A 13508-nucleotide genomic window follows, 5' to 3' on the forward strand; every position below is an offset into this window, starting at 1 on the left:
CATGCCAGGGCCCAGGGCAAGCTGGTGCCCAAGGGCCCCAGCATGTCTGGGGCCGGCCCTGATTACTGTAGATTATTTATGTATTTACCAGGCGATCCAGACGTCCGCACAATTCCCCAGTTTATGTAACATTTATAGTTGTTGTTTGACTGAGGAAACATGGTTGCTCAAAATAGCAGTTAATAGTCTGTACCTAAAATGCACATAAAGAGGCTTGCAGGCATAGAGCAACTACCAAAAAAGATATTGTAGCAAGAAACAGCACATTACCCAATTAGCAAGAAAATAATGCACTATAAAAGTTTTCCAACAGTTCTTCTTGTATTTTCAAATCCACATTGCATGACTGAAAAGCGGGCTGGAATGCAAAGGCTTCAAGAGAGAAATCCAAATACAGCTGCTTGTTTGAGTCTGACTGACTGAATATTCACATAAGAAAATGGAACTCCCTGTTACATGTGTGAATCCCTGCAGAGACTCAAAAAGCAACCTGAGAATGTAGTGGAATCTTTAGTTAGAATTGACCTGCAAGTTGCTCTTACAGATGCATACCCATCCCTACAATGCCCAAAGAAACATACTAAAAGTTGGTTTAATGAAAGAGGAAACAGAAAAACATGTTTGCAATTACAATCAAAACTACAGACAGCATACAAAACTATAGGCAGATGTTACGTAACATCATACATCAATTCCCTAAAGGTAAAATAGATTAAGAAAGAACCCTATGCTAAGCATTTTCAAGTTCATAAATAAACTCACACCCAAGAAAAGAACGAACAAAAGAAAGAGATAGAGATAAACCTTTCCTGAAGAATATCGGAGCTCAAAGTCATGAATAAGATTTCTGTATCTAGCCTAAGAGCCAAACCTGCAACTAGATAGCAAGAGATCTCATCCTTCCTTGGTCTGATCATCCTCCATCATGGTGTTCCTAGTGGACGATGTAAAGTGATCAGGACGTTATGGGAGCCCCGAGAAGGTCTACTGAATCTCACAAAACCTTAAATGTAATTCTGAATTACATGCAAATCAAATAACATGCAAAATGGGAAGGGGGATGCTGATGTGGCAAGTGAAGAACAATGGAAAACTTTGGAGTTGAAGATAAGGGTCTGGCTCTACCAGATGAAGACTCTTGTCTCCTGAGAAATATTACTGCAAATTCCTGATTGTCAATGATCAATTTCTTATCCCTTTGAGGTCACAGGATCTCACCACCTCTGTCCAGGTGACACCATTGTTTGTTAGAAGTGCTTTTCCCCTGATGATATCAAAACTCAGGACTTTTGGGGTTATGACTGTGAGAGTCAGGATGTCTGATTTTGACCCCTGAAGTTAAACATAGCTGGAAAGTTACAAACAGCTCAAGAGTTAACAGAAAGGGGTGCTTCTCCCAGGGTTCATTGCAACTTAGACTCTCAAACTTTGGTTCACTGAGATGAATCAAAGAATGAAAAACCTTCAAATTAAAGATACTCCCGTAACATCCGTGCCTATTAATATTAGGCAGGTGCCTTTGTTGTGCTACCCCGGGGATGGGGAAACTCTGGTCCGTGGGTCACATTTGGTCAACTAGACCTCCCCATTTGGCTCACCAGGATGTTTTAACCAAACCATATCCATATGCCCCCTAGCTGGTGTCATTTGTGACACCAAGTGGGGGGCAGGTAGAGATGCAGCTGTATTGGCTGTGCAATGGAGTTCCCTGCAGGATTTCTTCTTATTTTTTTCTCCCCAAATGCATCAAAGACTGGCAGCTATCCCATATCCCCTTATATTAATCCACATTGTGGAGTTCCACTAACCATAAATTCCTGTCCAGAAAAGGAAAAGCCATTCTCACAATAGGTTTTCCCTGAGGCGGGTTCGGATATGCATGTTCATCATTTAATGCCTCCAGCATCAAGTGGTCACTCACATGTACGAACGAGCCATCACAAATCACAACACCACAGATAGAATTTCTAGAGCTGGGGGATCCCCTCCCATGGGACCATTCTTCCCTACTATGGTGCAGGGGGCCGTTATCAGAAATGTTATGAGCCCTGGGTGAAAGTCACAGTGCCTACAGGTCATGGTGGACTTACTTTTCAACAAGGTGGCCAAGATTTGTTGTTTTCTTACTTTTTAAATTTCTAAGTATTTTTTAAAAAGCTTAGTAACTGTTCCAAGTTGGCTGCATTTAAAAATGTGGCTAGAATGCCCCTGGGAATATGCTACCTGATGACATAGTCTCATTTTCAGTGGAACTCATGAGGAAAAGTTGGCTAAATGTTGCTCATCATCATGTAGTATCATTACTAGGGGAATTCTGACCACATTTTCAAATGGAAAGGCAGCTGGGCTGCTCAGCACAGCCAAGATATCACTTGGAGTAGCAGCATAGCTTTTTAAAAAAAAGTTATACACAAATAACCCCAGGTCACCTTTTCAAAAATGAAAGTCCACCCCCCCAATGTGTGAAAGTGCTGTGACTTTCACCCCTTCTTTGAAAATTAATAAAGTTTTCAGAAGGGATTTCCTCCACCCTACCCCACCCTACTCCTAAAAAGCTTAAGTCAAATATTTCTGCACATCATTAAGAAACTCATCATCACCAGAAATGCCATGCTTTCCCAATGGAATTACTTCACATGCTCAGCAGTGAGTTATTAACTGTTGCTCAACTAATAGACAATCTAGTGATGGACATGCATGTGTGAATTAGGCCCAGAGCACAAGAACTTTTTGTAGGGCAATCAACTACTACTATATTTTCCAGTCCATATTAAAAACATTAGTATCCACATACAGAGCTTTTCAACGCTCAGGGAACAATTCCAAGGACAGTGCATGTTGGGACGCAATCTAGTATTTTTGTCCATGATCTCATCTTCTAGCCTTTCCCTGGGATGAGGGATTAACTATTAAACTACTCAGGAGGGGGGAATAGGGGCCTATTAACAACTCTCAGCATTTAACAAACTACAGTTCCCAGAATTCTTTGGGAGATTCCATGGCTGTTTAAAGTGGTATGATACTGCTATAAACGTAGACTACAGTTGGGGCCAAAGGCAATTCTCAGGAGTGACGCACATAAGCTGACCATCACCTTTGAAGAAACTGGTAGCTAGCAATGAATCTAAATGTTCAGCAAAGTCATTTAGTGGAGTGAATCCCTGTAGGACTGTATCACTTCAGAGTTGAGTGTGTGTGTCACAACTATCCTCCTTGCACATGGACAATAAACACATAGAATAGTACAGTTTCAGTACACACAAGAATAGTACAGTGTGACAAATGGCCCCAAACTGTCAGACGTGAAATGAGAGCTCAAGGAGAAGCTCATCAGAAAGCCAAAATCACCACTCTAATATGCAAAACTTCCAACATGCTGCATTTCCTCATATATCAGCACTCCTCACATCAAAGGTATTGCAAGGCTCAGCAGCAGCTTTGCCACGAGCATTAACATAGGTCAGAAGGAAACAGAGGTGTAAAGTAAATGGGATTTGTTTCTGAGTGAGCTGCACAAAGCGAGGAAGGTGACACCTCTAATTGGTCTAACTGACTGCTGGCGGGGTGAGATTGCCATGCTATCAGATGCACAAAACACTTTCTAATAAGAGTTGCTACAGAAATTGAGCCTAAGGAGGTCATTTGAAGCAAATCTGGAGTGGCTGGGTGATAAATACCTGAAGAATTACAGGAAAAAGAGCGACTGAAATATCTTAGGAGGGCTCTGCACAACTTCAGGTTGCCATTGAACTGCAAACAAGGATAAATTTGACAGGAACATGGAGGCTCCTCCTTGGGCAAAACAAAAGGCCCTTTTGAACCAAAATACCTAAAAGCCACAAATAATTGCAAGGGCTAGCAACATTTCTCACTGTAGTTTTGAACCTCTATACTTTTAAGGAGCATTTTCTGGGCAATTCTGATTAGGGATACATCAGATATCCATTCTATTCAATATCATTTTAAGAAAAAATAGAAAATCCATCATAATAATGAACACAACAGGAACATCAGCATACCCTGAAGCATTATTATACAGCCACAAGAGTGGCTGTATACTATAGTGAACATGGATTTTTCACATTCCGCAAGGTTAAATTGAAAATACCCCCATGCCATTCTGATGCTTCCCATAAGCTCATTTCAAAACAAAAACTTGCGAAACTTATAGTCCTGAACTCAGAAATGCTTGCTTAAAAACCCTCTAAATATTCATGGTGATACACAAAACAGTCAGAGAGAATCAAGAGTTCAAATTGTAAAAAGAGAGAGAAAAAACCAGACCACTTTTGGACTTTTTTCTGTCAGAGTTCTCATAATCTGTTGAAATTCATTAAAAATTCAGCCATGTTCACAGAGTACCTGTAGTTCTATTACTGACCTTGCCTCATACTATGACCTTCATCTTCTGCAGTTTAAAGGTTTAAAAAATGTCTGGCTGATGCTCATTAAAAGCCAACTGTCAGTGTTCTAAAAGCCAGACTCACAGCTGCTGGACTTGCCTAATCAGGGGGCGACACCCACACCAGATCTTTATTTCACTTGAGACAGTCATGGCTTCCTCCAAACAATACTGGGAAGTGTAGTTTCTGAAGGGTGCTGAGAGGAGACTCCTATTCCACTGACAGAGCTCCAGTGGCCAAACTGGTTCAACAATCAGCCGCTCAGATTGAAGGTCTGTGAGGGGAACAGGGTGTCTCCTAGCAACTCTCAGCACCCTTCACTAACTACACTTCCCAGGATTCTTTGAGAGAAGACAGTCTAAAGGGAAATAAAGGTCTGGTGTGGATGTCGCCAGGGACAGCTTTGGTTCTAATTTGGGTGGGAGGCTACATGTGCCTGCTGTAGAATAAAAAGGTGGGGAAAAACCTGAAAAATAATGCTATTGTTTACAATGTTTTCCTTTTGGAAAGGAAAGGGGCTTCCCCTCTGCCCAGTGCCCACCCACCCAATCTCCTTCACTCCCCTCCCCCTTCCTCCCTCCCCTTCCCCTTCCTGCCCTCCTCCACCCCTCTCTGCCCCTCCCCCAGGTCAGCATCATTGTACAGGAGTAAATCGCACTGAACTAAAACAGCATGCAAATGATCAAACCTGTCCTCCCCTCCTTCTCCCTCCTATCCCCTCCCTCTTGCCCCTCCTCCTCCCCCTCCTCCTCCCCCATGCCCTTCAAATCCCCTCCTCCTCCCCCTCCTCCTCCCCCATGGTCAGTTTTACCTATCCTAGGACTATGACCTGGGAGACCAGGTCTGGAATCCCCATGCAGCCATGAAGCTCACTGGGTGACCTTGGGCCAGTCACTATCTCTCAGCCGTAAAGGCAATGGTAAACCACCTCTGAATACCGCTTACCATGAAAGCCCTATTCATAGGGTCGCTGTAAGCTGGAATCTACTTGAAAGCAGTCCATTTCATTTTCAAGCATGATTGCATGGGAGTAAATCCCATTGAACTCAATAACCATGCAAATGATCAAACCTGTGCTCCCCTCCTCCTCCCTCCCATCATCTCCCTTTTGCCCCTTCCCTGCCCCTTCCCTCCCCCTTCCTTCATTCTTCCCCTCCCCTCCCAATTCCCTCCTTCCCCATCCCCTTCCAATCCCCTCCTTCCCCTCCCCCTCCTTCTGCTCCCCTCTCCCCCCTTCCTCTTTCCCTCGACTCTTCCTTTCCCCTCCTCCTTCCCCCTGGTTAGTTTTACCTAACCTAGCCATGATTGCATGGGAGCAAATCCCACTGAACTCAATAAGCATGCAAATGATCAGACCTGCCTTTCCCCTCCTTCCCATCTCCTCTCCCTTCCTCCTCCCTTCTTCCTCTACACCCCTCCCCTCTTCCTTCTTCCTCCTCCCTTGCCCACTCCAGGTCTCCCTCCCCATGTTCAGTGTTACCTATCCTAAGCATGATTGCAGGGGAGTAAATCCCACTGAACTCAATAAGCATGCAAATGATCAATCCATTCTCAGCAAACTTGCACAGGATCCCATTTCTTACGTCCCAGATTAAAAAGCAGAGAAATTCACAAATAGGCAAGAAACTTGTGGTTTAAGAATGTACCTATAGCCAACAGATATTTCTATCAAACTTCAAAAGCAGGGAAATTGGGCAGCTATAGTGAATGCACCAGGGAGGCAGAAGACCTGACCTCCTCTCTGAGATATTGTACCGCCCTACAATTTTGTCAAAATGCAAACCCAATTTGGGTTGGTCTTTCACAGTCCAATCCACTTGCTGTGTAGCTTGCAAGAATTTGGTAACGTGCCTCTGAGCATATGGTGAGTGGTGGCAACACCTGCAATCAGCCCAAATCACAGAAACAAGACATATGCTGTACTGATCTTGTTTTAGCAGGGAGGAAGCAACTATATTAAAACAGTTGATATAGTTCAGAGTCACATTAAATATGTTTGATTTACTTTGCAATTTTAGTGAAGTTTCCTATAGTAAATCATTTTCTTTTGCTTCTATTTTCTGTGAGTATGTGAAGTACAGCAACAGTTTGCAACACTAAAAAAAGGTCCAAAAACAATTGTTGAATAATGGCACTGACTGTTCTGCAGAATAGTTTCCAATGGACATGAGGACAGTCTGTTTGCACAAAATAAAACAGTGGGAGGTTAAATATATTCTAGGAAAATTCTAGGTGTGCTCTAGGCTTTTAATTGACAATGTCCACCTTTTCTTAAGTGGAGTAGTTTAAGCATAGCCGGCTGAAAATATGCATCTTGGGCAGGCCATCTTTGTTTTTTCCAACAGCTATAGTCATTGCTTAAGTAGCAATGTATTGTAATCAGTCTGATTTTACATCAAACTGCAGTTTCAGATTCAACTGTTAATGTGCCCAAAATAGAAATAGAGCATAACTTCCAGTTTGAAACAAAAAAAGGCTATCTTCACCATCATATGACATCGACCATTAAAAAAGCTTTGAAATTAATAAAAATAAATTTGACACAGATTTCTTGGATGAATAATGAGAGAAATATAATTTTCTAGGTTAGATTCTCTGGAGTAACAGGAGCACAGAAAAGAAGCAAAGTAAGAAGAACAGTAACAAACATACAAAAATGTAATTCTCCATCTTTGGAGATGGCAGGTGTTGCCACCACTCACCATATGCTCAGAGGCACATGTTACCAAATTCTTCCAAGCTACACATGAAGAGGTTTGGACTGTGAAAGACCAACCCAAATTGTGCTTGCATTTTGACAAATTTGTAGGGCAGTACAATCTCTCAGAGAGGAGGTCAGGTCTCCTGCTCTCCTGATGCATTCACTATAGCTGCCCAATGTCTCTGCTTTTTAAAGTTTGGTAGAAATATCTGTTGGCTATAGGAATGTTCTTAAACTGCAAGGGTTTTTGCCTATTAGTGAATATAGACTAGGGTTGGAACAACAGCCCAAGCTCCTTGCTTATCTGTATTAATCGTGATTCCAGCCCCACAGTGAGCTGTCTGTGGTCCTGATCATTTGCTGTCTGCCTTACACTATGCCATGCCTTGCCTGGCTAGGCCAATTCCCCTGTCAGCTTCAGTCTAGAACAGAAAATGACCTGCTCAGATATCTACTGTCACACAACTATGAAAAGCCTCCTTTGCCTCTGGATACATGGCTTTTATACCATATATTAGTATGAACTAAATTACAAAAAGAATCCCATTAACTACCTTTCAATTATTCATCTTTACCATATGTTTTTCTTGTGTGCTAACCCAGGAAACCTTTTTAGCCTCTTTTAGCCAGTAGTTTGCCTCTTTATTTCTTATAACTTGTTAATGACTGCCCCTTTCTCACACCCCTTCAGGATCAGACAGATTAGCTTGTCACATTGTGTGTGTGAGAGAGAGAGTGTGTGTATCTAGAGAGAAAGAGAGAGAAAGAGGGCAGCAGGGTGTGAAAATATATTAGACCACAAGACACATATTCCACTAAAAACTTTATGTTCTATCCTGATTCTCAGAGTGTAGCAACAATATCGGACCCTCCTTTCTCTCCAACTGTGAACATTATAGTACTGACTATTAGTATCCTCTATGTACATGAGAGCTGGCCAGTCCTCCTCCCAAAAAACACAGTGTTTCCTACCTTCACAAGCTCCTCATGAAATCAATACAATGCCCAGCAATTTATTTCATTAATCATGCCTTCCAACACCAGATGGTGCTATTTTCCTTGCTGGATTCAGCACTAGATTTCAAATGACTATTAGTTCTTCCTCACATTCTGTATTGATATATTTTGTTCACTTGTAGGCCCCATGCTGTGTTTCTTTTTAAATCAAGTTCAGTAATGTCACCATAGATTATATTGCTCAAGGAATAAGAGGTAAGGAAGGGAATGACACAGGATCATCCCTCCTGTTGTCAAAGTTGCATGTTGCCAATCTCAGCCAGGATCCAAAGAGCTATTCTAGGGCATGGTCTCCTTAATCTTGTGGAACATGTTTTGTTGAATACTAGCTCTCCTTTGTTTTAAACTGTTTATCCAAATTTCATCCCACTTACATCAAACCTGTGTTTTGTTTTTTTTAAAAAGAAGACAGAACAAAGACAGATGCACTTCAAAGCAGGGCTGGAAATCACCATTTACTTACAGAATGCAGATCAGCCCAAATGCTTAATAACTTTCAAAGTGGATCTTCTTTAAGGGCATCATTAAATAATTAACATATTATTTTAATTAGTTTTTTAAGAAAAACAGTTTCTTAAGATTTTGTCTTCAGAATTCTGAAACATCATCACTGCCATTTGGCTCTTCCACAGTACTTTATAGTTCCTCTAGATCTCCAGTACCCCATCTCCTTGAGCTCTTCAAGAAATGGTTACTTCAAGCTTGTGCATTGAAAGTTGTCAGGCTGCAACCCGGAGAAGGGACCTTGAAGATCCCTGTTCTGTGTTTCCTAATCTGTTGTTGTAACAAACCTCAGTGCTGACTCTAGCAATTTGGTGGAGAGCAAAGAGGCGCAGCTCAAAATGGTACTTAAAAATGTAGGAAACTTTAATAAATTGGCCAAAACATCTTGGTGGGTTGCCTAAAACCTTCCTCATAGGTGCAGTAATTCCATTTGTTGAGTTATTGCAGGTCACCACTCTTTTCCTGCCCGTGGGCACATTTGCAAACTGGTGAAACTGTCATGGGCATCTCACAAACACATTGCAATCAAGCACACACCACAACCTATTCTATTGACTTAAACAGAATGCTTTTTTCAAGCCTAATTTTGGCAATGGGGAGGAGTCCATGTGAGTGCCAAGGAATGCCTTTATGGCAACCCCTGTTCTAGATGCGATGTCACTAGAATAACTCAGCAAACTGATTTCCTGTGCTCTTGAGGAAGGTTTCCACCAAAATGTGTTGGGTGACTTACCATGTTATAAAGTTTCCTACATTTTTCAGTACCATTCTGAGGTGTGCCTCTTCTCTGTTCACTCTTTAGTATGTGGATACTCTCTCTCTCTCTCTCTCTTGAAGTTTGGCAGCCTGTGGACAAGGCACTGAGAGTGAATCCTTCAAATCCAAGAAGAGATGGGAGTATGTAAACTGAGACTTATGTCAAGTGTCCTTTGACCTTTTTGAATACCCTATGCAAATTGAGAATGGTAGCACGGTTGAGGTGATGTGACTTTGCTAGTATTGGGGCATTGATAAATGCCTAATCTGGGCATTCCCCTGAGCCATCCCTAGCCATTTCAGCAGTCCATTAGTAAAGCCCCCCGTTTTGGATGGTGTCACCATCTGGGTTTCAAATTCTAAGCATGTGTGTTTCACATTCCGCATTCTTTTACATGTTTGTGGACAGCCATGCTCCCTTTTGCAACTTCTTGATCATTGTGCACAGGAAAAACACAGAGAAGCCAGCACAACAAAGGTAAATCTTAAAGTGACTTAAAAGCAATTTGCTAAGGGTCCCCTCAACCCCAGAGCTGACCCTATGAAGATGCATTCTTGAATATACCCCCCATCATTAGTTTTGGCTTCAGACATTTAAGCATATGCGGCGGCTCACCTGTAATATAAATAGATCCCACTGAAAAACATAAGAGGAGCCTTGCTGATCAAAAGCAAAGGTCTATCTAGTCCAGCCAGCTTTCTGTTCTCACAGTGGCCAACCGAATGCCTATGGTAAGCCTAGAAGCAGGTAATGAGCACAGCAGCACTCTCCTAAGTCAGGTTCCCAGCAATTGGCATCCAACAGTACAGGCAGAACATCATCATCATAGCTAGCAGCCACTGATAGCTTTAGCTTCCATGAATCTGTCTACTCCCCTTTTAAAGCTGTCCAAGTTGGTGGGCATCATTATGTCTTGTGGTTTTAACTCTGCACTGTGCAAAGAAATACTTTATTTTGCCTGTCCTGAACAGTCCCCATAACAGTTCAGCTTCTTGTTACTAAATCAAACATTAATCTGTGCGCACACTTTAAAAAAAAAATACTTGACTCCTTTTCTTGTCTTTATCCCCTCTGTAATCATTACAAAACATGGGGCATAGCAGTTCATTTGACAGTGCATTTTACATTTTGAATTAAATGGACAAAACAACAAGCAGAGAACTGACTGAGGTTTGGTAATTAAATTCAGGGAGAAATGTCAATCAAGATCCTGTGACATGAGTTTTTTTATCTCAGTGTATTGAAAACGAATTAAATTTCTTCTTTTTTAATTTGAAGAGAAGACCTGTCAGCATAATTTCTGTACTCTTCTTTCCTTTCAACTGTGAGCCAGGAAAATAAGATATTGATGATTTTTAGATTATTATCATATAAATCCCCTTTGTCTTCTTTTATAGTTCATACTGACATCTTAAAACATATCAAATGCATTAGCTAAAATTCTGTTTTGTTATACCAGAACAAATCAACTTAAATCCCAAATAAACACTGAATCAGATTAAAACACATGTACATACACCAAGTTTTGTTTATGAACTTATGAAAATAACTTAATATCAACTAAAAGGTTTAACTAGGAAAGTAAACACTGGTGCCAAAAAATGAAACTTTAGGGATAATACATTTAATGCAGAAACATGTGTAAACAATCATCTTATCCACTTACATTAGCATCCAGAAGAAGGTAGCAGGCTCCCAACCCTGATAACCACTGGCTGGAGCAGTGTTCTTCAGCCTTGCATCCCTAGATGCTTGTGAACTGCAATTCCCATCATCCCTAACCATTATTTAAGTTTGCTGGGGATGATGGGACCTGTGGTCCAGCAGCATCTGGGGACCCAAGGCTTAAGAACACTGGGCAAGAGAGTGCTTTCAACCATTGTCATTGTCCCCTTCTTTTTCCGGGAACTTTTGCCAAGGGCAGCTTTTTAGTCATTGCTCACTTCACCTTGCCCCACTGAATGACTGAAGGCAGACTAGGGTAATGTTCACTCAAAACCTGAAAAGTATGTCTGTATGTATGCAGATTTTCTCCTCATTCCATGTTGGAAAATGTCTAGTTATAATCATTATGGATCTATTTCCTTTCCATTGGTTTTGTTGGTGACTGTTTTCCCTGAACCAAAAATTGGGTAGTCCCTTCTCCCGTGCCAGTCTTTTCTGCTTATTTGCTCTGTGTCAAAGTAGGAGATGAGGTGGATATGCTGCTGTCCTCATGCAGGGGATATCTGACCAATCAGCAGCCCTGGCATGGGCCTTTATATGGCAGTGCTGCCCACATCACTTCCTCTCTGCATGCAGTGTGGAAACCCAAGTACCCAATATGGCCAGTGATGATTCCACTCATTGCTCTTTATCACACTGAGTAGATTTTTTTTTGGGGGGGGGAGAAGGGAATTATCCAGATTAGATGCAGGTCCTCCTTTTTCACCTACTCTGTATTATCTTGCAATATCTGGGAGGATCAGAAGTATATCAACATACCCTGGTAAGTACCCAGAAGCACCAGAAGGAAAAGGTATCCAACCTGCCTCTTCTTGACCAGTGAACTTGAGCAGATGGTGGAAGGGTGCTATCCTTTGGCCCTGGAAGCTTTAGGTCATCAAATGCTGGCCATACAGAGGTGAGGTGAGTTCCATCTGCTCATCCATAGCATGAGTGGGTGAATAAATACACAGAACAGACAGCTGTCTAGTTCATGGTTTGAACCTGGGTGGAATTGTCCATCAAGGAACTATAGGTTGGTTTGAAAATGTTAGTTGATTGCTCATTGCAGATCCTTAAGTTCAATAAAGTTATGACCCTTAATCCTACCGACTGTCTCATGTTTTCATTGCACAGGGAGGACATGAACAACTAGCATCCAAACAAGCTAAGGCAAGATGTATACCCTAAATGAAAAATGGGTGAGGGTAGGAGATAAAGAATTAATAGAGTACAGTGGGTTCCGGTCGGGCTTCTCCTACAAATTGCACCTGGGCTTATTTCCACACAGAAAACGGCAGAGATGGATGACAAGATCTTTGCCTGGAACTAGGGATCTGTAGTCAACCACAGAGAAGAATGGGAAAGTCTCGCCCCACAATATACAGATATTTTAGAACTGCGCTGCCTATAATGTACCCAAATTGCAGGATGTCATAAATAGAGAAGCAAATGCCAAGGTCCATACATTTGAGAAGAGTTTGGCAGTGTAATACATACAGCTGACTGAAACAAATTTTATCACGTAGACAACTACGTGATAACGTCAGGAATGTTTTGAATGTGTTGGAATATTTAGAACAACGAAATGATAAACAAGCAGCTTTGATCTTTTTAGATGCTGAGAAAGCGTTTGATAATTTGAATTGGAAATTTATGTTTAAGGTTCTGGAGCAAATGGATTTTGGAGATAATTTTATTAAATGGATTAGATCGATTTATACATCTCAGAAGGCACAGATAATTGTCAATGGGGGCTTAACGGATTCATGTGAAATACAAAAGGGTACAAGACAGGGATGTCCGTTATCTCCCCTTTTATTTATCTTGGTCTTAGAAGTGTTGCTTAGAGATATAAGGCAAGATAAAAGGATTTCAGGATTAAAGATAAAAAAGAAGTATATAAACTGAGAGCATTTGCTGATGACTTGATGATTGTATTAGAAAATCCTTTGGAAGGAATTAATGTATTGATGGATAAATTAAAAGAATTTGGACCGTTAGCAGGATTTAAGATTAATAATCAAAAAACAAAGATGTTGGTGAAAAATTTATCTCTAAGGGAACAAAAAGAGTTAATGGACAAGACAGATTTCACAATAGAGAAAAAGTTGAAATATCTAGGTATTATTATGACAAATAAAAATTCAAAGTTGTTTCATAATAATTATGAAAAATTATGGACAGAGATTAAGAAAGATATGTCAAGATGGGATAAACTACAGTTGTCATTAATGGGTAGAATATCTGTGATAAAAATGAATGTATTACCGAGAATGATGTTTTTGTTTCAAACAATACCTATAATATCCTCTGATTTACCTTTTAAACAATGGCAAAAAGATATTTCTAAATTTGTATGGCAGGGAAAAAAACCAAGAGTTAAATTTAAACTATTACAAGATTCCAAAGAAAGAGGAGG

The 13508-nt window shown here is 41.0% G+C and overlaps 1 protein-coding gene across 3 annotated transcripts in view; it reads right to left on the reverse strand.

The window, feature by feature from the left end:
• CDH12 (cadherin 12) overlaps nucleotides 1–13508 on the reverse strand; it is a 444800-nt gene that overhangs the window by 114613 nt on the left and 316679 nt on the right. The window lies entirely within an intron of this gene.

This window comes from Rhineura floridana, chromosome 1 (assembly GCF_030035675.1).
Source record: "Rhineura floridana isolate rRhiFlo1 chromosome 1, rRhiFlo1.hap2, whole genome shotgun sequence".
Lineage (NCBI taxonomy): Eukaryota > Metazoa > Chordata > Lepidosauria > Squamata > Rhineuridae > Rhineura > Rhineura floridana.